The sequence below is a fragment of the Myotis nattereri genome, assembly GCF_964212035.1.
Source record: "Myotis nattereri genome assembly, chromosome: 1".
NCBI lineage: Eukaryota > Metazoa > Chordata > Mammalia > Chiroptera > Vespertilionidae > Myotis > Myotis nattereri.
The window spans coordinates 66781850-66809315 of NC_138075.1; positions in this window are offsets into that span (position 1 = coordinate 66781850).

Sequence of the window (27466 nt, forward strand, 5' to 3'; positions counted from 1 at the left end):
CACAAATAGTATCTCTAATTGGGAAATCTGGGAGGACACCTTAGTGGGGAAGGAGAGTGGAGATTTTCTTTTGCTACTCTTTCCCTATACTAGGCAAACACAGAATGAAATGCCAGATATTTTTTTTAAAACACCACCAAATTTTCAAGATTCACCACTGGATCTCCCAGCAGGAGAGGTAAACTTTGATTCAAAGTGGGGCCTGCCTAACCTATATAAAGGTCTAGAGATGTATTATCAAGAATCTGAGAACTCTGGCTGGGTGAGTTGGTTGGAGTGGTCATCCTATACACCAAGAAGGGCTGTGGGTTCCATCCCAGTCAGGAACATACAGGAGGCAACCAATCAATGTTTCTCTCTCACATTGATGTTCCCACCAACAAAACAAACTATATTCCCTGTCTCTCCGCCACCCCCCACCCCCAAACTCACACACACACCGTTCCTTTCGCTCTAAAAAAAAAATAAGTAAAAATAAGCACATATCCTTGAGTGAGGATTAAAAAGAAAATAATCTGACAGCCTATTAACTGTTTTTATATAGATAATCTAAAAATAATACTGCAACATCATTTCAGTGGCCCAGCTTTGGTTTGACATCAAGCTAGTACCAAGTAACCACTTCTCTTTTGTTTGCTTTTTCAAGTAACCTCTTAAACAGTTACATTTAACTTTTTTTTTTTTAATCCTCACCTGGGGATATTTTCCCATTGATTTTTTTAGAAAGAGTGGGAGAGAGAGAGAAAGACAGAGAGAAACATCGATGTGAGAAGCACATCAATTGGTTGCCTCCTGCAGGAGCCCTGACCAGGGCCCCGGTGGGGAGGAGCCTGCAACCAAGGTACATGCCCTTGACCAGAATTGAACCCTGGACCCTTTGGTCCGCAGGCTGATGCTCTATCCACTGAGCCAAACCGGCTAGGGCAAGCAGTTACATTTAACTTTTAATGCAGTATTTCTCAAAATGGGGTCCTTGGTTGTATTTTTTTTTGCTCTGTAATAACTTCTCCCTTTAAAAGGCATCATTATATAACCCAAGTTTTAAAAATGCCAAGCTAACTGCTAGAATTGATGCTCCTGAATTTTACCTTGCTGTTAGAATTTTCTCAAGTTATCATAGCTTACCTTGTTCATCCAGCCTAACCCAAAAATCCTTTCCTTGGTTTTCCTGGTTAAACTTACAAAGAGATTTAACTAAATATTGGGGGCGGGGGGGGTGGGGGTTGGAGACAGAGAATGCCTGGAATATAAGCAATCTGGCTTAGAAAGTACACAATTTTGATCCAAGAGTGCTCTATAAGCACATAGGCCCCCATTCACATGCACATTTTTCCTATTCAACAAATATTTGAGTGCCTTGTATATGCTGATTATAGAGGAAAGACTGGCACCTCATGCACTATTCAGATGTCTATATTAGAACCCAAAGAGTTGGCACAGCTTAACAAAATCCACCAACAAGACAAACTATATTCCTTATCCAATCTATTCAGATCCCCCCTTCTCAGTTCAGATTTCTACTGAAACATACCTCTCTTAAATAACTAGAAAAGACATAACCTCACTCTTCAAATGAGACCATTGCCACATCTAAAAAGCCCTGGGTTATGGTCCTGTTTACAATATCTTAATTCAATACAGTAAGATCACTCTTAAAATAAGAACTACATATAGACTGGGTTACAAAAAAGACTTCCTTCCGCTCTCTCTGAAAAGCAATGGGGAAAAAACATATCCTCAGGTAAGGATTTTAAAAACTCGCACTCCATTGTTGCCTACCATTTAGTGCTGCACCAACTCATGTCAAGAGGCAAAGTATGATTCGCTCCAATATCTAAAACCTTGGACTAAGGAATTTAAAGCAACAAGAGTCCTAACCTCAAAGAGCTAATAATCTACTCAATGAAGAGCTGTAAAAAGTTTCTAAATCAGATAGTAATGCTATTAAAAGCATATTTTACAAAATGTGTTAAGAGGAGGATTAAAAATAGGATAGATGTGATGGAATGTAATCAATAGTCATTAAGAAACACCATTCCACCCCAGCTGGCTTGGCTCAGTGGATACAGCGTCGGCCTGCAGACTGAAGGGTCCCGGGTTCGATTCCTGGTCAAGGGCACATGCCCAGGTCGCGGACTCAATCCCCAGCGGGGGGCGTGCAGGAGGCAGCCAATCCATGATTCTCTCTCATCATGGATGTTTCTCTCTCTCTCTCTCTCTCTCTCTCTCTCTCTCTCTCTCTCCCCCCCCCTTTCTCTTCCTCTGTCTAAAATCAATAAATATATTTTTTAAAAAGAAAGAAAAGAAGCACCATTCCCTCTTGCTGCCCCATAACTCAAGTCTGCACAATCATGTTCCTTACCCTTTGCCTAAGATCTTCCCAGATACCTCAAACCTAATTCCAATTCACCCTTCATGCCTAAGCTTAAATGTAACTTCTTCAAGAAAGTTTCCTTAAACCCCAACATCAAATAAGGTGTCCCTGTTAAATGCTCTCATAGTACCCTGTATTTCTTTATAGCACCAACCCACAACTGTAATTATTTTTAAAACTATGTCTTAATGAATGTCTTTCCCACTAGACCAGCCATGGGCAAACTATGGGCCGCGGGCCGGATCCGGCCCGTTTGAAATGAATAAAACTAAAAAAAAAAAAAAAAAAGACCGTACCCTTTTATGTAATGATGTTTACTTTAAATTTATATTAGTTCACACAAACACTTCATCCATGCTTTTGTTCCGGCCCTCCGGTCCAGTTTAAGAACCCATTGTGGCCCTCGAGTCAAAAAGTTTGCCCACCCCTGCACTAGACTGTTAGCTCCACTCTATTCCAGGGCCTAGCACAATACCTAGAATAGAGCAGACACATAATATTTGTTGAACAAATGAATATGAAACAAGATTCCAGTTTTCCAGGCATATCCAAATATCAAATATTTATTTAATGTACAACAATTTGGGATTTGGAAAACAGAATCATAATACATTTAACTATTCTCATGTTATACATAAGCATATAAGCATCCTGCTTTGACCAACATTTTCCAAAGGGGTGCAGTCATAATTAGGAAAAACTAGTACCACTGGATTCTTATCCCAAATTATTTCTCCTTGGAGGACTGTGTAAATATTATTGACAGGGCAGATGCTTGCAAATATAATTTTCTAGGAAAGTCTAATTACTTATTGACAGTCTTTGGCCTCAATGACTTTTGCCTGAAAAATCAACAAAGGCAGCCCTGGATGGTGCTAGCAGTGATGGCGAACCTTTTGAGCTCTGCGTGTCAGCATTTTGAAAAACCCTAACTTAACTCTGGTGCCGTGTCACATACAGAAATTTTTTGATATTTGCAACCATAGTAAAACGAAGATTTATATTTTTGATATTTACTTTATATATTTAAACGCCATTTAACAAAGAAAAATCAACCAAAAAAATGAGTTCGCGTGTCATAGGTTCGCCATCACTATGCTAGAGCGTCAGCCCATGCACTGAAGGTCACAGGTTCAATTCCTGGTCAAGGGCACAACCAATTGGTGTGTCTCTCTCCGTCTCTCTCCATCTCTCTCTCTCTCCCTCTCTCCCTCTGCTCCACCCACCCTCCCCTTCCACTCTCTCTGAAAAGCAATGAAAAAAATATCTCATGTGAGAATTAACAACAAAGAAAGGCAAACAGATTCTTTGTGTTGAAAAAAACGTTATGATTCTATATTACCATCTGGTAATAAAAACAATTTTGTAATGGAAACTGCCATTTTATTACAAGAAAAAATTAATAAATACTATCTTCAAAATGAAAGGACATTTTAATAACAGTGAATTTTACTAAAATCTAAAGGGAAAATGTCATAAATCAGTAAGTTCAGAAAACTAGTTTTGGAAGGATTACAAAATTAAAATAATAGGTCTAAAAGAAACAAAGTTTTCAATGTGCTACTAAGCCATTCAGAGAAAAATCTCATTCTGTAACTAAGCCTAGAGATGCACAGAGATTTAAAACACACGAGGCCCTAGCTCAGTGGTTCTCAACCTTCCTAATGCCACGATCCTTTAATACAGTTTCTCATGTTGTGGTGACCCCCAACCATAACATTATTTTCGTTGCTACTTCATAACTGTAGTTTTGCTACTGTTATGAATCGTAATGTAAATATCTGATATGCAGGATGTATTTTCATTGTTACAAATTGAACATAATTAAAGCATAGTGATTAATCACAAAAACAATATGTAATTATATATGTGTTTTCCGATGGTCTTAGGCGACCCCTGTGAAAGGGTTGTTCGACCCCCAAAGGGGTCTCGACCCACAGGTTGAGAACCGCTGCCCTAGCTGGTTTGGCTCAGTGGATAGAGCGTCGGCCTGTGGACTAAAGAGTCCCAGGTTCGATTCCAGTCAAGGGCACATGCCTGGGTGCAGGCTCGATCCCCAGGAGGCAGTGTTCAGGAAGCTTCCCATCGATGATTCTTTCTCATTATTGATGTTTCTCTCTCTCCCTCTCACTTCCTCTCTGAAATCAATAAAAACATATTAAAAAATAATAAAAAATAAAACACACATGAGAACATAGGGAAAAAACCCACAAACTGTGGGGTACATAGTGGCTCATGGAGGCAAAGGAAGAGGCAGGTCAAGCTACACTTAACTTAAACTGGGCATTAGGCATATCAGACATAACAAAAAATCTGAAGTGGGGGGGCTTGTTTTATCAGAAAAGTAAACTTAATAGTATTTTAAATATGGCAGAAAAATAAACACTGTGAAAAGATTTTATAACCTTTACTAAAAGTTAGCTGTGATCTAACCACTGGAGGGCAGGGAGCACCTGTTAAAGGATGAGGAAAAGCTATACTGAAATAGAGAATGTAAAGATTATTCAAGCAACTTGAATGCAGTGCCTTATCCAAATTATCTACATATCCTATATAATAAAAGCCCAGACCGAAGGGCGTAACGACCAGAATGACCAATTGGCCAGACGCTCAAGGCAGGAGTTGCTCCCTGGTGGTGAGTGCTCGGCACTCCCACATTGGTAGCAGCTGCTCAGAGGGCAGGCGGGTCCACAGCCCCTGGGCTGACTGGGATGAGCAGTGCTTGCACAGCAGGCTGATCCTTGCAGGCCGCCCCCCACCAGTGCACGAATCACAGCACTAAAAGATGGTGGTTACTAAGCACCATGCTTGTGACCGGCAAAGGCTGCATACTCTCCACAGAAATCTCAGATAATCCCAGGACCCACCTCACAGGGTTGATCTAAGGGTTTCTATTCATAGCTTTCAGAATGGAATGAGATTATCGGCTTTTAAGTACAGTGGGGTCTTGACTTACGAGTGTCCCGACTAACGAGTTTTTCAAGATACGAGCCATCTCTTGGCCGATTTTTTTTAAAATAATTTTATTTCTTTTTTTTTTTAAATATATTTTATTGATTTTTTACAGAGAAGAAGGGAGAGGGATAGAAAGTCAGAAACATCGATGAGAGAGATCGATCAGCTGCCTCCTGCACACCCCACAGTGGGGACGTGCCTGCAACCAAGGTACATGCCCTTGACCGGAATCGAACCCGGGACCCCTGAATCCGCAGGCCGACGCTCTATCCACTGAGCCAAACCGGTTCGGCAATAATTTTATTTCTTGAAGTATTACAAAGAGTATTACATATGTCTCCTTCCCCCCCCCCCCCTTGACATTCCCCCGGCCCCTACCCCCTAGTGTCTTGTGTCCATTGGTTATTCTTTTTTTTTTTTTTTTTTTTTTTAAATATATTTTATTGATTTCTTACAGAGAGGAAGGGAGAGAGATAGAGAGCCAGAAACATCGATCAGCTGCCTCCTGTACACCTCCTGGGGATGTGCCCGCAACCCAGGCACATGCCCTTGACCGGAATCGAACCTGGGACCTTTCAGTCTGCAGGCCGACGCTCTATCCGCTGAGCCAAACCGGTTTTGGCCATTGGTTATTCTTATATGCATGCATATAAGTCCTTCGGTTGATCTCTTAAACGCCCCCCCCCTAAACCCTCCCCAGGCTTCCCACTGTAGTTTGACAGTCTGTTCAATGCTCCTCTGCCTCTGCATCTACCCCTGTTCATCAGTCTATACTGGTCCCCATTATCTGTCCCAACCTCACCGGGGCTGTCCCGTCCTCACCGGGGCCCTCTCGGCATCACTAGGGCTGTTTCAACCTCACCGGGGCCGTTTCAACCTCACCAGGGCCGTCCCGACCTCACCAGGATTGTTTCAACCTCACCGGTTGGCCGATTTTGCTTTGAGTTGCGAGCTAAAATTCGGGTTACGAGCCAGCTTCAGATACCCCACCGCTAGTTGGCGCAGCGAACATCACAGTAAACGCCACAACATCAGCCCAGCATCACGTGTCTCACTCATTCACAAATGATTTGACATGAGTAATTTGAGTTACGAGCTCTGTCACGGAACGAATTAAACTCTTAAGTCAAGGCCCCACTGTAGTTGAGGGAAAACACTGCTCCTTTTTCATTCTCTTCCTCCCGCCTTCTTGCAAGAAAAGGAACAACTGGCTCCCAAGGCCCTGCCCTGAGTGCTGTGCCGAGACTGGCCCTTGGCTCCAAGTGAGTCTCCCTTCCAATGGCCTTTACACCTAATGCCACTGCCTGAGCATCTTACTCAACCCGTATCACTGACTGAGTACCGACCGTGTCCCAGGTGATGCCCGGGTGCTCGCAGAGCAGCAGGGAGCCAGCTGCCCTGTCCTGCGGAGTGTGCGTTCCGCCAGGAGAGGACTGGGGTGAGGGGAGGAAACAGCCTCGGACAGACCAGACGTGAGGTGCAGCCGTTAAGAGGACACGGGCATCATGAAAACATGGGAATGAAGCCACATAGGGACTCTGAGAGGGAGGGGCAAAGGGAGGCTCGCTGAGGGAAACTGGACTGATGGAGGAGAGCCAGGCGGATGCCTGGCGAGGGGCATTGGGCAGAGAGGACAGCCCACAGAGGAGCAGCAGGGTGAGCAAGAGGCCGAGTGGAAGGGGGTCAAGGCTGGTTCAGGGGGCACATCCTGCAGGGATCCAGGGCCCATGAGAACCTGGCGTCCACTGAGTACAGGCGGAGGCACCAGGGCTGTAGGTGAGGACCCGCTGGCTTCTGTGTCAGGAGCAGACTGAGGGGGAAGAGGAAGCAGGGAGACAGCAGGAGGCCACAGCACCCTCCCAGAGGGTGATATGGAGACAGTGGAAATTGTGACAGCAGAGTTGGCGGCTGTGGGGTGTACTGGTGGAAAGCCAGAGCGTGAGGAACAATGTGGGGGGTAGGGGTGGGGGGAGGAGGCCCCATGCTCTGCTAGGCCCCTGGGAAGGCAGGGTCTCCAGCAGCTGCTGGCAGGGGGCCGTCCGTTTTGAGGGTCTGACTGTAAAACCCAGACCTTAGTTTGAGCTCCACACGAGGGACGTGGATGTTCATGACCAGTCTCCCACCCTGAGGTCCAGGAGGCGCGTCATTCCTGGCTGGAGGCTCTAATCCCTGCACGCTCCCCCCTCCCCCAAGCTCTCTTCAGCGATGACAAGTACTTATTGGAAACAAGCAAATGGTTTTATTTTTGGTACAAAAAACAACAAAACAGAATGTACAGTATTATGGAAAGCAAACACTGAAAACTAGGAAAATGAAGCCCCTTGTGGACACACAGATCAGTTGTGCCCAGAACCGGGTCACACGTGACACAAAAGGGCTCAAGGTCCAATGCAAAGGGGGCTTGCCCAGGTGACCCGACTCCAATCCCCAACTCCAGTTTCCAGGACAAAGAGAATCCCATACCACAGAACAGTGGAGACCAGCCCCAAGTTCCATGGCCTAAGGCAATGCTTGCAGAGCTTCTGGAGAAAGAAGCACGCCTGCGAAGCTGGGACAGGGCAATCAGCATCCAGATCACTGCCTCTAACTCCCACCTGGGGTCTGTGGTGCTCCCAGCTCTGCCCTCCCTCCCCTTCCCACATCCCCTTCCCAGGTGAACCACAGATGGCCATTCCCATCCTCCACCCTCCTCAGCTCCGATGGCAGGTAGGGAGGGTGGGGGGTCATGTGGGAAATCTGAGGACCTCCAGGAAGTGCCACTTGAAGAGCCAGAAACAGTGTCTGTCCACCTGCCCCCCTGAATGCACCCATTAACACAGGCCTTATGAGTGCATGTTTAGAACCGGTACCCCTCCCTCCCTTAGACTCTGTCACTGCCTAACTTGGCTGTTTTGGGCAAGTTGACCTCTGAAGTGATCATTCTTTCCCCTTTAAAATAAGAACAAGAGGAGAGAAACCAAGATGGCAGCATAGGTAAACACCAGAAATTGCTGCCTCGCACAACTTCAAAAATACAACTAAAAGATAAAACAGACATCATCCAGAACCACAGGAAGGCTGGCTGAGTGGAAATTCTACAACTAGAAGGAAAGAGAAAAGCACACTGAGACTCAGAGGAGGTGCAGTGTGGAAGTAAAGTGCAGAGGTACGGAGGCACACGTGGAAAGGGCTAGTGGCTGAGGACACGGTTGTCTTTTTCAATCAGGAGTCACAAGCTCCTGACTGCTCTGAACTCCAGTTCCGGGCGAGTCTCTGGGGGGACCCAGACTCATACGGGAAGAGGCCAGCCCAGGGGTGGGCAAACTTTTTGACTCGAGGGCCACAATGGGTTCTTAAACTGGACCGGAGGGTCGGAACAAAAGCATGGATGGAGAGTTTGTGTGAACTAATATAAATTCAAAGTAAACATCATTACATACAAGGGTATGGTCTTTTTTTTCAATAGTTTTATTCATTTCAAACGGGCCGGATCCGGCGGGCCGTAGTTTGCCCACGGCTGGGCTAGACTGTCTGGCATCGGTCGGACCTCGAGGGCGGCTTTCTCTCAGAGGTGCTTGCAGCGATTACCGGGACACTGAGACTCGGGGCCTCTTAGGGAAGGACTGACGATCAGCCATAGCTGTTTGCTACACCCTATTGATTCCCTGGGACCTCGCCCCACCCAAGCTGTGCACAGAGGCTTTTGCATATGAAAGGCCTGGGCCTTTGCAATCTGAAAATTACCTAACCAACTGCAGCTGGCCCAAGGCCCCACAGCAGTTTGCATTCCTTCACAGCTGAGCTCCTGCTGGGTAGCCTCAAAAAGAGGCTAAATTAGCACCTCCTTAGAGATCCAAGAGCCAGTGTACCCAGTGGTCAGAGTGGGACCATCCAGATTACAACTCCTCAGATCCATAAGGGACACACTCAGGGGGCAGACTCAGTGAGCACCAAAGCCCCACTGAAGCAAGTCTTACCCCAGAAGGGTGTCTCCAGCTCAGAAGTTCTCCCACTGCAGACACAGCTGATTCTCACAGCCAATTGGCCTGGAGGTCAATTCCTCCCAGTGATACCTACAACAATCAAAGTTTAACTACAACAAGACTGTGCACAAAGCCCACAAGGGGGTGCACCAAGAGTGTCCACCTCAGGTAATTGGGGAGGCTGAGCCACTGGGCCCTATAGGACACCTAGCACACACAGCCACTCTATCAACACAGGGAAGCATAAAAAATGCGGAGACAAAGAAACAGGTTATAAATGACAGAAATGGAGGAAAGCAAACTACTGGATATAGAGTTCAAAACCACACTTTTAAGGTTTTTCAAGAATTTTCTAGAAACCGCCGATAAACTTAGTGAGACACTCAAGAAATCTCGTGAGACTGCTAATAAATTTAATGAGATCCTCAATAAGTCTACTGAGACCCTCAAGGTTGTGAAAAAGAACCAACTAGAAATTAAGCATACACTGACCACTCCCATTTCAGAGAGGCCACTAAACCTTCCCCAGATGAAGATATCAGTGCTGGCACCAGGCCAATCCTTTGCTTGAGGTCTCAAAGCTCCAGCACATAGGGGCTCTTTAAGAACTTGCAAAGGGGACCGGAAAACCGCATATCTGGGAGACAAAGAGGGTAAAAAGGTATAAATACAAGAAACTTCCTGTGTGACTTCGCCCAGAATTCAAGAGACATTTTTCTCTGGGCCCGCGCATAATAAATGTAACTCCATCTCTCTAAGCATTGCTTGGTCTTCTCCATCTTCTGTAATATTATTACAGCTTCCAGATCATAAGCATCCTCCTTTATGGCCCCACCTTCAAGATGTATATTCTTATCACTAGCATCTTCTGATCCCTTATCTGTACCCTCTCATTCACTGAAGACCTAGAAGCCTACTTCAATCTTCTCTCCTATCACAATCCTGAGAAATTTCAATGGCCATGAAGACCCATCAAATTACTGTATATTAGAATTCATAGTTCCAAAGATTTTTTTTTTAGCTCACCTGTATTTTAGGCACCTCTTCTTCAGTTCTTTATTTTGGATCTTGTCATCATTTAAAACTGCTCCCCTTTGGCCTGGCTAGGTACCTCAGCTGGTTAGAGTGTCGTCCAGAAACACTAACATTGCAGGTTGGATCCCCAGTCAGGGTACATACAAGAATCAACCAATGAATGCATAAATAAGTGGAACAACAAATAGATGTTTCTCTCTCCTTGTTTCTCTCTCTCTCAAATCAATTTTAAAAAAGAAAGAAACTACTTCTGCTTGATTAATAGTTCAGAAAAATCTTATTCTGACCATACTTACTCTATGGCTTTATAGAAACTTCCTGTCCCTCAAATCTTCTGATTCCCCCTAATCCAGATCCTATGGTTGGACATCTAAATCTCTTAGCAGCAACTACAGATTTGTACCCCTTTATCTGAACCTGACCACAAAACAATAGCTCCAGGTGAATACTGGTTCTGAGAACTGAGCTACTATAAAGAAAAAACACACTAGCCGTAACCGGTTTGGCTCAGTGGATAGAGCATCGGCCTGCGGACTGAAGGGTCCCAGGTTCGATTCCGGTCAAGGGCATGTACTTTGGTTGCGGGCACATCCCCAGTAGGAGGTGTGCAGCAGGCAGCTGATCGATGTTTCTCTCTCATCGATGTTTCTAACTATCTCTCTCCCTTCCTCTCTGTAAAAAATCAATAAAATAAATGTTTTAAAAAAACACTAGATACACTGATACCACTATAAGGTCTCCAACCTTAGTCCTTTCAAATAAACTTGATAAATTCCTCTCTTCCATTCCCCTCAACAACTCTTTCAATCATTTTCTCAAGTCCCCTAGTCATCCCCTGCCCAGGTCCTTTACTTCAATCAACCTCTCCTTACCTATTTTTATTTCGGTCCGAGAAAATTAGGTGTCCCTCCACCTGTTCAAAGACAGCCCATCCACCTGCACCCTTTACCCACATAGTGATTCCCAACTCCTTTCTACCTCCTTCAACACCTTGTTCTATCAGCCATACCATATCTTGAATCTTCAACCTTTCCTGTCCTGTTGGTACCTTCCCCCTCAGCACATATACAAAGTCAGATTTTATCCTAAAAAGAAAGTCCTTCCTGGCTCCCAACCAGTCTCTTCTTTCTCTTCTCAGCAAACCTTCTCAAAAAGAAGTTATTCTCCCAAGGGGGGGTGGGGGGGGGGAATATAGGGAAGTTATTCTCTTTGTCCCCACGTCCCTCTCCCTTTCCTATTTACTTCCTCCTTCTCCCAACTCTCCCTCTTCCCTTCCCCCTCTTTCCCCTTCTCATTTTCTTTTTGTATTTCCCCTCTCACTCCCCATTTCCTTCCTCTATCCTCCTCTTTTTTCCTTCCTTTTTCACTTGCCATTTACTCTTTCACCAGCTATAAGGGGGATTCCACCCTTAACCTCCTACTGAAAACTGCTCTTAAGGTCACCATGAATACTTAATCATCAAATCAAATGAAAATTTTTCCTGTCTTTCTTTTTCTATACCAAGATACACTGTTTTGACACTGTTACTGTATTTGACAGTTAATGTCTCCCTCTGAAAAGTTTCTACTCATTAACATATTGGCCAGCACATAATAGACACTCAAATATACAGGGTGAGACAAAGTAGGTTTACAGTTGTTCATGTGGAAAAATGAACCACACTGGCCAGGGCTATATAAGGCTATTTACTACTAGAAAAGTGGTGTTTCATAGTAGTTGAGAAATAATTTCAAAATTATATTGGAACAATTTTTTTTCATGTAACAAGGTATCTTTATTTCTACTAACTTGTAAGAGAAATTTAACATTTTCTTTCTTTTTCATTTACTCCATTTATTTTTATTTTTTATTTTTCTTAAATTCTTTTTTTTAATATATTTTATTGATTTTTCAGAGAGGAAGAGACAGGGATAGAGAGTTAGAAACATCAATGAGAGAGAAACATCGACCAGCTGCCTCTTGCACACCCCCTACTGGGGATATGCCCGCAACCAAGGCACATGCCCTTGACTGGAATTGAACCTGGGACCCTTCAGTCCGCAGGCCGACGCTCTATCCACAGAGCCAAACCAGTGGGCAACCACGTGATTTTCTATAGTCATCCTCAGCACCCAGAAATTGTAAACAGAAACCCAGGAGTTATGATAAGAGCAAATTAATGGAAATGCTGAAGGAATTTAGAGTTCTAAGAAAAGCACAATGCAGACCTATTTTTTTACTCCATACCATGTGACAGATTTCCTACACATGATAAAAACTATGCCTATGTGTAATGAGGTCACATCTATACTAATAATAGAGGAATATGCAAATTAGCCAGGACGCTGTAACATCACAACTGAACAGCAGGGACCTGAGGCTGCATGGCATCTGGCTGGGGCGAGGGACTTCAGGCCACGCCCCCTGCCTGGCAGGGCTTGATGGGAACCTCAGGCCACCCCCTTCACCCTGCAGGGCTTGATGGGGAAAACTGGCTGCACCCTTGCTCAGCAGGGCTTGATGGGGGACCCCAGGCTGCACCCCCCGGCCCTGGCGCTGGACAAGGAGACCTCAGGCCGCACCCACCACCCGATGGGGCTTGACAGGGGACCTCAGGCCACACCCCTCGCCCCAGCGCCAGGCCAGGGAACCTCAGGCCGCGCCCCCGCCCAGCAGGGCTTGACAGGGACCTCAGGCCGTGCCCCTCACCTGGCAGGGCTTGATGGGAGTGGGGCCAGCCGGGTCTGGGTCTCCTGTGTTTTTGAAGCGTGCGTGGGTGGTGCGCGAGGACTTGACTCTAGGTCCCATGGCACGTCCCAGACTCTGACAGAAAGGAGATTTTCATATACATTTTACTAATTTTCTTTCATCTCTGACACGTCTATTATAGAGAAAGGGCAAACAGCAATATTAAAATATTTCCTCTAATTAATTCCCTTTTAATGTGCACGAATTTCATGCACTGAGCCACTAGTATATAAATAAAGTAGAAAAGAGCTAATGAATCCAAGGAGTTCATAAACAAAACTGAAGCCTAGTTTTTCAAAACTTATGAGAAGTGAACTAGCAAAAGACACATATGAGAACGCAGAGTACCTGCTGTCTTGTGCCAAATTTAAAACACTGAAAATTCACTTTACTTTGTTCTAGGCAGATTTCTTCCCACACATTTTCCCTTAATTATTCCTACCATCACAATTTTAAATTATTTCAGGTGCTAATGTCAGCAGCAGTACTTATTAAAACATTCCTGCCGAAACCGGTTTGGCTCAGTAGATAGAGCGTCGGCCTGCGGACTGAAGGGTCCCAGGTTCGGTTCCGGTCAAGGGCATGTACCTGGGTTGTGGGCACATCCCCAGTGGGAGATATGCAGGAGGCAGCTGATCGATGTTTCTCTCTCATCGATGTTTCTAACTCTCTATGCCTCTCCCTTCCTCTCTGTAAAAAATCAATAAAACATATTAAAAAAAAAAAATTCCTGACCTGTAAAGAAACCTTTCTAGAAACTAGATAAAGACTCAGAGACTTAAGACTACCAAACATTATGGTCCTAAAACACCAAAAGCCTCTGCAACTTCTTGCTGTTTGGAGCATTTTGACTTAGTAAGTTTTATATACTCTATACAAAGTAAACGGCTTTCTCAAACACTAAGAGCAATAGGCTACAGATATGTGTAGCATTTTAAATTTCTAAGGCATTTTAACATACACTTATTTCATTTTTAACTCACATCAAGTCTATGAAACAAGCAAGGTAAGCATTAATATTCTTTTACAGCATAAGTCATATAGCTAAAAGTGTCCATCAGGCACAATCACCTCCAAATTTTCTATTTCTCCTACTCCTATGTCCTCAGCCATTCTTGCCTCCTTCCTATTCATCTTAAAGAAAGGGGTATCTCGCCTTTCTAAAATTAATCCCCACCCAGACTCTTAAGCCTAGAACCCCCAACCTCCTATAAAACCTTCAATTAACTATTTTTCCCACCCACAATATCTCCCTTTCCTCTAACTACATCTCCTTATTCTGCCGGGAGCTGGTCCATCCTTGCTGTTTCATGGGACCTGGCATATATGGCATACTGTTCTTAATATGTTTGCTCACCTTCTTGGCACTATGTGTTTTAACCAAGGTCATCTCTCTGAGAAAGGTTGTTTCCCCAGGTGGGGATTTTCCCCTGAAGTTAGGGAGGGAATAAAACCCCTTAACTAAGTGCCAGGCGGGTAATTAATCACTTTAACTACGAACAATCATGCTTAAGCTACATAATCTTTACTCCCTGGAATGGAGATAAGAAACGCCCTAACCTTTGGAATAGAGATTGATAGGATTGGAATCAACTGGTATAAATACAGATGTAACAAGACAACAGGACACAGAACCTAGACACAGAACCTACACAGAACTTAGAGACAGAACCTAGCGAGAGAACCTGGCTGAAGAACCTAGAGACAGAACCTGGCTACAGAACCTGGATAGAACATGGCAAGAGAACCTGACTAGAACCTGGTGACTGAACCTGGCAAAAGATCCTGGATAGGACATGGCTACAGAACTTGGTTGGAGAACCTAGCCAGAACCTGGCTACAGAATCTGGTGACCGAACCTGGCTGGGGAACCTGGGGAACCTGGCTGGAGAACCTAGCAAGAGAACATGGACACAGAACCTGGCTAGAGATCTTAACCAGAACTTTGCTGGAGATCCTGGATAGAACCTGGCAGGAGAACCTGTCTATGCTGATCAACAGAGCCTGGCTGGAGAACCCAACTATGCTGATCAACTGAACGCTGCCTCCGTGTCATTCCTTCTTCGCTGACTCCGTCCACACCTTTGGGGACCCCTGGACCTGCTGGGGTCGGACCCCAACATTATTCTATAAATATGTTCAGCTCTTCCCTCACCTAAAAAAAATTTCCTCAATTCTACCACATCCCACAAGCTATGTACCCACTCTTTTTTCCTCCTTTCCCTGCTAAACTCTTCAAGACTACAACTATAGGCATTTGTACTGCACTTTTATCTCTGCACTAAAATCTCCCTTTTTATATGTTTTATTAACTTTTTTTTTTTTTAGAGAGAGAGGAAGAGGGAGAGAGGGAGAGAAAGATCAACGGGCTGCTTCCTGTATGCCCCACAATGGGAATCAAGCCAGGGACCTCTCAGTGCATGAGACTACACTCAACCGAACCACACCAGGCAGGGCTAAAATGTTCTTTATCTTTAAAGGTAACCAATGAAATATCTAGTGGCCAAATCCAATAACCACTCTTCAATTCTTATCCTTAAGTTTACAGTCTTTGTCCTAAGATATGACACCATTGACCACTCTACCTTTCCTAAAACTTGCTTCACCCTTGGACTCTGCTATGTCCGTTAATATACAAAATATATAAGGAACTTATACAACACAAAAGGAAGACAAACAATTGAATTAAAAATTGGGCAAAGGACCTAAGTAGACACATCTCCAAAGTGGACATATAGATGGCCAAGAGATATATGAAAAAATGCTCAGAGTCACTGATCATCAGAGAAAAGGTGGATGGATGGGTGGATGGGAAGTAATCAACCAAGAACCTTGTGTGAATATATGCATGGCCCATGGCCACAGACAGTGGGGTGGTGAGGGTCTTAGGCAGGGGGCCGGGGCAAGCTGGAGAGGGTCAATGGGGGGAAAAAGGAAACATATGTAATACTTTCAACAATAAAGAAGTATTTTTTTTGCCGAAACCAGTTTGGCTCAGTGGATGGAGCGTCAGCCTGCGGACTGAGAGGTCCCGGGCTCGATTCCGGTCAAGGGCATGTGCCTGGGTTGCGAGCACATCCCCAGTGGGAGATGTGCAGGAGGCAGCTGATCGATGTTTCTCTCTCATCGATGTTTCTAACTCTCTCTCTCCCTTCCTCTCTGTAAAAAATCAATAAAATATATTTTTTTAAAAAAAGTATTTTTTTAATGTAAAAAACAAAATAATAATAATAACCAACTGAAGCTTTGAGTCAAGGCAAGTGTACTTCATATAATCTTAGGTTTAGCAAAAATAACATTTAAATAAAAAATTGATGACTTTTTTAATGATTCCCTGTTTTCCATAAAGACAATGCAGGTCTGTTCTTATCCATGTCTTTCCTAGCATGCCACTCAGAAGGCAGTATTCTTAAAAAAAAGAAAAAAATTGTTTAAGGGAATTTTGAAAAAATAAAGCCCTAGCCAGTTTGCTCAGTGGCTAGAGCCCTCAAACTGAAGGGTCCGGAGTTCAATTCTGGTCAATGGCATATACCTCAGTTGCAGGCTCAATACCTGGCCAAGGTCGGGGCGCATGTGGAAGGCAACCAATTGATGTGTTTCTCGCCGAAACCGGTTTGGCTCAGTGGATAGAGCGTCGGCCTGCAGACTGAAAGGTCCCAGGTTTGATTCCGGTCAAGGGCATGTACCTGGGTTGCGGGCACATCCCCAGTAGGAGATGTGCAGGAGGCAGCTGATCGATGTTTCTCTCTCATCGATGTTTCTAACTATCTCTCTCCCTTCCTCTCTGTAAAAATCAATAAAATATATTTTAAAAAATTGATGTGTTTCTCTCGCATCGATGTTTCTCTCACTCTTTCTTTCCACGTCCCCTTCACTCTCTCTGTAAAAAAAAAAAAATCAATGGAAAATATCTCAGGTGAGGATTAACAACAACAAAAATTTTTTGAGAAAATAAAGTATGCATGAAAATATTTCAATCTGGAGAAAACTCGCTCTTTCCAAATCTACTATTTCAAATGACCAATATTGGTTACCTCTATTGATCTAATTATCTTACATTCTTAGTGACAAGATAAAATGCTGGCTACAAAAATTAATACTATTTGAAATAAAAAGGCAGTTATAGCACTTTAACTAAAAATAACCTGCAGTGCTAAAAGCTTTCAGTTTATAAATATAGTTAACAGCTTGGAAAACGAACACTATGATTGACACTAAGATGCAAAATAGTAGTAAGAAGTCACATGGGTGCAGAAAGGTACACATGTACTCTGACCTCTCCTTCCAAACTCAGTGCATGCAACGTGGGAACAAATTCTTTTGTGACTCCATCTCTATATTAGCTTAGGACTACAGAATTACCTCATTCCCATTCCTTAACCCTAAAGCCCTCTAGTATCACTTCAACCTATTCCAGATTTTGCCTATGAAACCAAAATTCCACACTATAGGAACTCCACAGTTCCAAGAGGTAGTTATGGACTCTGAAAACCACAGAAAAAGGCATTTCAGTTTGTAACTGATGATATTGATGATAATAACAACTATTTACTAAGTGCTTACTGTATGCCAAGCATCGTTTTTAGCACTTTACATTCTTATCTCATCAATCCTCACAAGAAAGCTAAGATAGATATTATTATCAACACTAGAGGTCTGGCCTGCAGGGATCGGGCCAAAACTGGCTCTCCGACATCCCCCAAGGGGGATTCATCTGTTCCATGTTTCCATGTCTATGGTTTCCGCTCCTGTGTTGAGCATCTGCCCCCTGATGGTCAGTGCACATCATAGATACCGGCCAGTCAGCAGGTCGCTTAGGCTTTTATATATATAGACTAGAGGCCCAGTGCACAAAAATTTGTGCACTCGGGGGGAAGGGGGGTCCCTCAGCCCGGCCTGTGCCCTCTCGCAGTCTGGGACACCTCAGGAGATAACGACCTGCTGGCTTAGGCCCGCTCCCGGGTGGCAAAGGGCAGGCCCAATCCCTAGGTGCAGCCCCTGGTCAGGCTCAGAGCAGGGCTGATTGGGGAGTTGGGGCACCGCCCCTGTCATGCACAGAGCAGGGCGGATCGGGAGGTTGCGATGCCACCCTCAGTCACGCTCAGGGTAGGGCTGATTGGGGGGTTGGGGCACCGCCCCCTGTCACACTCAAGGCAGGGTCGATGGGCAGGTTGCGGCACCACCCTCTGTCATGCACAGAGCAGGGCCAATCAGGGGGTAGGGGAGCTCCCCACTGTCACACACAGAGCAGGGCCGATCAGGGGGTTGGGGAGCTCCCCCGTCACTCACAGAGTAGGGCTGATAGGGGAGTTGGGGCACTGCCCCCTGTCACACATAGAGCAGGGCGGATCAGGGGGTTGGGGTGCCGCACCCTGTCACACTCAGGGCAGGGCCTATGGGGAGGTTATGGCTCTACCCCGTCACACACAGAGCAGGGCCCGTGGGGGGGGGGGGGGAGGTTGGGGCGCTGCACCCTGTCACAGAGCAGGGCCAATCAGGGGGTTGGGGCGCCAGACACTGTCACACACAGAGCAAGGCCGATCAGGGGGTTGGGGCACCGCAGCCTGTCACACACAGAGCCACAGGGCAATCAGGGGGTTGGGGCACTGCCCCGTCACGCTGATCCCGGTGCCGGGAGGCCTCACGGCTACGCTGATCCCGGTGCTGGGAGGCATATTACCCTTTTACTATATAGAATAGAGGCCTGGTGCATGGGTGGGTGCCGGTTGGTTTGCCCTGAAGGGTGTCCTGGATCAGGGTGGGGGTCCCCACTGGGGTGCCTGGCCAGCCTGGGTGAGGGGATGATGGCTGTTTGCAGCTGGTCACACACCCTTCAGGGTGGGGGTCCCCACTGGGGTGCCTGGCCAGCCTGGGTGAGGGGCTGAGGGCTGTTTTCAGGCTGGCAGGTGACTGAAGCTCCCAACTGTTCCTTTTTTTCTTTTTCTTTTTATTCTGGGCCAGCTTTAGCTCTGAGGCTTGGCTCCAGCCCTTAGGCCTCAGCTGCTGAAAGCAGGTTTCTGGCCTTTGTTCACCTTCTGTATTTGAAACAATGTTGCAATTCTGCTGGCTGAAGCCCGGGCCGAATAAAGCAGGTTTCTGGGGTTTTGTTTAGCTTCTATATTTGTAACATAGTTGCTTAGAGTTGCAGCTCAGAGGCCGACAGAGGCAGGCGAGGAACGTTGGTTTCCCCCGTCACTGAAGCAAGCAAGCCTCATGTTCGCTTCCAGCTGCCTGGCTGCTGGTCGCCATCTTGGCTGGCAGTTAATTTGCATATCACCCTGATTAGCCAATGGGAAGGGTAGCAGTCGTACACTAATTACCATGTTTCTCTTTTATTAGATAGGATTGTACTGCCCTAGCCTGTGTGGCTCAGTGGATAGAGCATTGGCCTGCGGACTAAAGGGTCCCAAGTTCGATTCCAGTCAAGGGCACATGGCCGGGTTGCAGGCTCAATCCCCCAGTAGGGGGTGTGCAGGAGGCAGCCGATCAATGATTCTCTCTTGTCACTGATATTTCTCTCTCTCTCTCCCTCTCCTTTCCTCTGAAATCAATAAAAAATATATTTTTAATTTTCAAAAAAAAGGGAAGAAATCAGAATAGCCCTACTGGCGTGGCTCAGTGGTTAAGCGAGGACCTATGAACCAGGAGGTCACGGTTGGATTCTCGGTCAGGACACATGCCCAGGTTGTGGGCTCAATCCCCACCAGGGATCTCTCTGAAAATAATAAAAATATATTTTTAAAAAAACATAAAAAAAGAGTACCTGCTCCACCATCCCACCATCCCACCATGGCCGACACCTGCCATGTTCTGCACTCTGCTACCTGCTGCCAACGCCCACCATGTTCCACATGCATCCCCTGGTGGTCAGCGTATATCATAGCAACCAGTTGTTCAGTTGTTCCGCCATTTGGTCTATTTGCATATTATATATATATATATATATATATATATATATATATATACACACACACACACACACACACACACACACAGTTTTTTTCAATAAATGCATACAGTACTGTAAATGTATTTTCTCTTATCATTTTCCTAATAATATTTTCTTTTCTCTAACTCAGGGGTCCTCAAACTTTTTAAACAGGGGGCCAGTTCACTGTCCCTCAGACCGTTGGTGGGCCGGACTATAGTTTAAAAAAAAACTATAAACAAATTCCTATTCACACTGCACATATCTTATTTTGAAGTAAAAAAACAAAATGGGAACAAATACAATATTTGTATTTGCATGTGGCCCGCGGGCCGTAGTTTGAGGACCCCTGCTCTAACTATTTTAAGAATACAATACATAGTAAATATACATAATATGTGTTAATCAACTATTTAGGTTATCGGTAAGTCTTCTGGTCAACAATAGGCTATTAGTTAAATTTTGGAGGAGTCAAAAATTATATGTGGATTTTTGTGAATTTTTTACTGTGTCAGCGCCCCTACCCACCATGTTGTTCAAGAGTCAACTGTAGCCCGAACCGGTTTGGCTCAGTGGATAGAGCGTCGGCCTGCAGACTGGGGGGTCCCAGGTTCAATTCCGGTCAGGGACACGTACCTTGGTTGCGGGCACATCCCTGGTGGGGGGCATGCAGGAGGCAGCTGATCAATGTTTCTCTCTTATCGATGTTTCTAACTCTGTCCCTCTCCCTTCCTCTCTGTAAAAAATCAATAATTACTCTACCCAATCAATAAATTTTTTTTTTTTTTTTACTTTTTTTAAAGAGTCAACTGTACTACCCTGGATGGGTAGCTCAGTTGGTTAGTACATCTTCCCAATACACCAAGATTATTCCATCCCAGGTCAGGGCACATACAAGAATCAACCAATGGGAGAACCAAGATGGCAATGTAGTAAACACCTGTATTCACCATCTCCCACACCACATCAAATTACAACTGAAATACAGAACCATCATTCAGAAGCACCTGGAATCTGGCTAAATGGAAATCCTACAACTACAGAAGTAAAGAAAGCACATAGAGACTAGTAGGAGAGGCAGAGGCATAGAACAGGCTGGTCCAACAACCACGTGTGGTGTGTTTTTAATCCACAGTAGTACCTCCAAGGCCTCCAGTGAGAAGCAGGGGGTCCCAGCCCCACACCAAACCCCCAACCCAGGGTTCCAGAACTGGGAAGAGAAGATCCCGTAACTTCAGGCTGTAAAAACTAGCAGGGATGTGGCTGGAGGCTACTGGAGTCCCAGGTGTTCATCTTAAAGGGGCCTCACATGAATAAACATGTCCTGCTTCCTCTGTGCTCCAGCACCCGGGGAGGGGGTGGGTGGGTAGCTTTGGGGAACCTAGGGACAAATGGGGAGGAACTGTTTATATTTCTTGTGTAAATGTTAATATTTTTAGAAATGATAGATACCAAAAAGTGAAATTGCTATTTTAAATGTGCTTTTAAAATTTGATAAATGTTGTCAAACTACACACCTAATACGCCAATGTATCTTTCTACACTTAATGTATGAGAGTACCTACTTCCCCACACCTACAAGGGAGCATCCATACGACTGTCAGCTGTTTTTTCAACAGAAATTTTGCAGGTCAGAAGGGAGTGGCAAGAAATATTCAAAGTGATAAAAATCAAGGACCTACAACCAAGATTACTCTACCCAGCAAAGCTATCATTTAAAATTGAAGGTCAGATAAAGAACTTCACAAACAAGAAAAAGCTAAAGGAGTTCACCACCACCAAACCTGTATTACATGAAATGTTGAAGGGTATTCTTTAAGAAGAAGAAGAAAAGGAAGGGGGAAAAAAAGATAAAAAAATATGAACAATGAAATGGCAAATAAGTACATATCTATCAACAATTGAATCTAAAAATCAAAATAAACAAGAAATACAATGAACAAAATAAACTGATGAATAAAATAGAATCGGAGGCATGGAAACATGGAAAAGACTGACAAATCTCAGAGGGAAGGGGGAGGGAGGTGTAGGAGAAGCGATTAACCAAAGATCTTATATGCATAGTAGGGGCCCAGTGCACGAATTTGTGCACCTTGAATGGATCTGTGGGCTGTGAGGCTGCGGTGGGCACAGGGGTGGGTCTCAGCCCATCCTCCGGGCCCCCGCCTGGCCCCTCCCACCACAGCCCCTGGTCCCTGATCTGCCAGCAGCCCTGCCTCCACTGCCGCCACTCCCATGTGCTGACGGCGCCAGTCTGGCTCACACCCGCTGAAGGCACGAACTGGGGCTAGCACCAGTAGCAGGTGCAAGCGGCAGCTGCAGCCCCAATCGCCCCTCAGGAGCAGGGGGAGGTGGGAAAGCCCTCAGGGCCGATAGGGGCTGGCAGCCACTGCTTGCACCCGCTGACGGCGCCAAGCGATCAGGACCAGCACTGGGTGCCAGCCACTGATGCAAACATCGGCTCAAACATCGGCTCCAGCTCTGGCACCAGCTGCATATGAGCAGGCTGGAGTCAGTGGTGGGTGCAAGTGGCAGCTCTAGGACCGGCAGCGGGTGGGAGCATGGCCATCGCCAGCAGTGGGTGCAAGAGGCAGCTGCCAACCTCAATCGCCCCTCAGGAGCAGGGAGAGGTGGACAGCACTGGCAGCAGGTGTGAGCAGTGGCTCCAGCGCTGGCAGAGGTGCAAGCAGGGGCTGGCATGCAGGAGCAAAGAATTTCCTGTAACCACCAGAGGCTCGCCCCGATAACAGCAACCAGCACCCCGCCTTGGTCTGGCACCCCTGCTCACCTGCTCCACCATCCTGATGTGGCCGATGCCCGCCATGTTCCGCGCTCTGCTGCCTACTGCCAATGCCCACCATGTTCTGCGCACACCCCCTGGTGATCAGCGCACGTCATAGCAACCGATTGTTCGATTGTTCTGCTGTTTGGTCTATTTGCATATTAGGGTTTTATATATATAGATATGCATTACCTATGGACACAGACAATAGGGTAATGAAGGCCTGGGGCGGGGTGGGGGTAATGTGGGGGGAAAGGGAGACATCCGTTATACTCTCAACAATAAAGATTTTAAATATATAAAAAAAAGAATCAGCCAATGAATGCACAAATAAGTCGAAAAACAAATCAATCTCCCTCTCTCTAAAATCAATCAACAAATAAAAAGTCAACTGTACTTTTAAACTCATATTCATACACACACACACACACACACACTCACACACACACATAATTTGTTCTCTAGGTTCTATACTCTCCTCCCCCTAACCTTAGGTAGGAGAAAATATGTCTAAGAAAAGCTACACATAAAAAACTATGAAAGTATGTCTCTGCCACACTTATAAGGGATAAGTGACATTCTACCTTATGTATTTGCTTTATTGATGTGGAAGAATAAAATGTCTGAATGCAATGTACTGGCAGGGCTTTCATCACATCAAACAAAAAGCCAAATCAATATCTTATTGAAACTATGTATGTTAAAGGATAGGAGAAATTGCAGAACTTGCAGGTCAAGTCAAAATGTTGAGATAAGATGGCACATAACAGAGACTATAATTATGGGCTTAAGAAATGCAAAGTCCTTAATTTATACCACAATACTTTTCACTTATTTATACATTTGCTTGTTAAGATTACATTCCTTGCTAATGTTATGTTTTAGTTCCTCAACTAAACTGTCAGGGATTCATGTGCAGGGAACCATGTCTTTTATTTCTTTTGTACGTCCCCCACAGCATCTCATATAATGCCCATATATGGTAGGTGCTCAATACATGCTTATGATGGAATGACAAAATAACTAACCCTACTTAGAACTCACAGACTGAAACTCTCACACCTACAATTCACACAATTAAACCTCCCTCTATGCAACAGTTTAATGGACATTCCTGGGGAGAGTACTGCTGATTCCACTGAACTTATTACACTAGGTTTCTTCTCCAGCAAAGAGCTCAAAGTACACATATAATGTTAAAATAGAATTTCTGACTACTGAGAAGGTGGGCGGGAAAGTGGGCAAGTGAAGAAAGAATATAATAGCTTGCCTCCAAAGAATAAGCATTATCCAGTCCTAGAGATTAGAACATTCCTAAAATGTCTCTGAACTAAAACTCCTAATTGATATCACTTCATTAAACTTTGCACTGGCACCCTGGCCGGTTTGGCTCAGTCGATAGAGGGTCAGCCTGTGGGCTGAAAGGTCCTGGGTTCAATTCCCAGTCAGGGCACATGCCCGGGTTGAGGGCTCGATCCCCAGGAGGGGGTCTGCAAGAGGCAGCAATCAATGATTCTCTCTCACCATTGATGTTTCTCTCTCTCTCCCTTCCTCTCTGAAATTAATAAAAAAATTTTTTTAAAAACAACTTTGTGCTGGCTAAATTTCATCACAATGAATATCATTAAAACCAAAAACTCACCATAAAAAAAGATCCTAAAAATTTCAGCTAATGATCCATATTGATTGTGTACTTTAAGATCTGGTTTTAATTATTTACTCTCTTTTACCAAAACAAAACTTCTAAATTTTTTCAAAGCATTATGATTGAGTATCTACCACATGCCAAGTACTGGGGAAACAAATGAATAACAAAAAAAAAGTGAAAATATCAACTGATTCTATACTGCTATAAAGTACAAAACAATAGAGCTAGAAGAAGTACCATGCAGTGAAGAGCCAACTTCTATCTGTGGAAATCTAGGGAAATTACATAGCAAATTTAAGCTGGACATTGAAGACTCAGTAGGGGTTTGAGACAAAGAGGAGAAAGGCGCCCAACAGGAGTGGCTCAGTGGTTGAGCGTCACAGGAGGTCACAGTTCAATTCTAGTCAGGGCACATGTCCAGGTTGCCTGCTCAATCCTCAGTGGTGTGTGCAGGAAGCAGCCAATCAATGATTCTCTCTCATCATTGATGTTTCTATCTCTCCCCTTCCTCTCTGAAATCAATAAAAATAGATTTTTTTTTTGTAAAGAGGGGGGAAAAGAGTATTATAGGTAAACAGAGGGCTACTGGATAGAGCACATTGGGCATGGCAGGAGTGTTAAAGAGGAGAGAGGAAAAAAGGAAAAAGGTAGGGTAGAGTCAGACCGTGATGGGTTTGGTATGCTAAGCTATGAAATTTGTAGTTTATGCCCCGAGGTAATGGAGAGTAAGTGGTAATCTTCAAGCAATACAGTGACAAAAACCTGAAGAATCAGTTCACATAATAGGAAGAACCTAGGTCAGTGATGGCGAACCTTTTGAGCTCGGCATGTCAGTATTTTGAAAAACCCTAACTTAACTCTGGTGCCGTGTCACATATAGAAATTTTTTGATATTTGCAACCATAGTAAAACAAAGATTTATATTTTTGATAGTTATTTTATATATTTAAATGCCATTTAACAAAGAAAAATCAACCAAAAAAATGAGTTTGCGTGTCACCTCTGGCATGCGTGTCATAGGTTCACCATCACTGACTAGGTTACATTACAATCATTTCAAAGGCATTATTTAATACTAGTAGCCCTGCACACGAATCTGTGCGCCAGTAGCTCACCAGTAGCTCTCCGCCCACTGCCTCGCCCTCCTGTAGCTCCCCATCTCCTTCCTCCTGCCCCCCCTCATAGCTTGATGCCCTGCCCCCTCCTGGAGCTCTCCGCTGCCCACTTGTAGCTTGCTGCATCACCCTCCTGCTGATCTGTGATCCAGTTGTTACATAATCAGTCATTATGCTTCACGGCATAACAACCATTTGCATATTACATCTTTATTATATAGGACTAGAGGCCCAGTGCATGAAATTCGTGCAGGGGGGCGGGGGGGGAGCACGTGTACCTCAGCCGGCCTGCACCCTCTCCAATCTGGGATCCCTCTCACAATCCAGGACTGCTGGCTCCTAACTGCTCACCTGCCAGCCTGATAGCCCCCTAACCACTCCCCTGCCGGCCTGACTGACACCCAAGTGCTCCCCTGCTGACCTGATCATCACCAACTGCACTCCCCTGCAGGCCCAGACCCCCCACCTGCCCTCCCCAGCCGACCTGGTCACCCCCAACTGCTCTCCCCTGTAGGCGCAGTTGTCCCCAACTGCCCTCCCCTGCCAGCCTGATCACCCACAATTGCCTACCCTTGCCGGCCATTTTGTGGCAGCCATCTTGTGATGACATGAGGGCGTCGCACAAGGGTGCGAGGACCACCTAGGCCAGTGGTCGGCAAACTCATTAGTCAACAGAGCCAAATATCAACAGTACAACGATTAAAATTTCTTTTGAGAGCCAAAGTTTTTAAACTTAAACTATATAGGCAGGTACATTGTTATTAACTTAATTAGGGTATTCCTAAGGCTTAGGAAGATCCACACTCAAGGGGCCAAAAAGTCACACGTGGCTTGCGAGCCGCAGTTTGCCGACCACCGACCTAGTCTTTTATTGTATAGATTACACCATATTGACTGTGCTGATGCAGAAACAAAAGAAATCTACATGTAACCTATTCCTCTGTCCTTGCTTTCAACTGCATCTCAAGACCATCTATATACTGATGACATCCCAAATGTATATGCACAGCCATGACTTTGACTCTGGGCTCCAAACTTGAACAGTCAACTCCCTACACAATGGCTATTTCTGAGTATCTAGTGAGCATCTCAAACTCAACATATCGGACTAAACTCTTTATTTTAAACCCCAGACTAGCTCCTTCCAGTTTTCCATCTCTGTTTACATGGCACCAGTTTCCCTAGTTAAAAATGTTAAAATCATCTTTGATTCCTCTTTCTCTTACCTTCCCGCAACTAATCTATCTGCACATTCTACCTTCAAAATGTACTCTGAATCTGACCTCCTCCCCTGTCTAAGCCACCATATTTCATATCATTCCAACAACTTCCTAAATGGTCTCCTGCAGCCCTCTTGCTTATAAAGCAGTCAATGATCTTTTAAAACATCAGTTAGATTGTATCATTTTTTTTCTTTTTTAGTTTTCTGTTAATCCTCACCAGAGGTTATTTTTTGCATTGATTGTTAGAGAGAATGGAAGGGAGGAGGAAGGGAGGCTGGAGAAGAGGGGGGAGAAGTAGGGGAGAGAAAAAGAGAGAGAAGCATCCATGTGAGAGAAACACATCGACTGGTTGCCTCCCAAACTCGCCCAGACAGGAGCCAGGATTGAACCTGCGACCCTTTGATGCAAGGGCAACAGTAACCACTGAGAAACACTGGCCAGTGCTTTATTATTTTTCTTCATAAAACTGTTCAATCACACTTAAAAAACAAGTGCCTTTCTGGTCTGAAAGGCTCTACACCATCTGAGACCCACCAACTTCCCAATATCATGTCCCCACCACCACCACCAATTAATACCCCAACAATTTCCACACTCTAGCACACTAGCCTTCTTGCACTTCCTTGAAAATCCCAAACTAATTTTCACCCCTGAATTTTTGCATTAGAATTCCCACTGCTTGAAGTGGTCCACATATTAGTGTGGCTCCCTCCTTA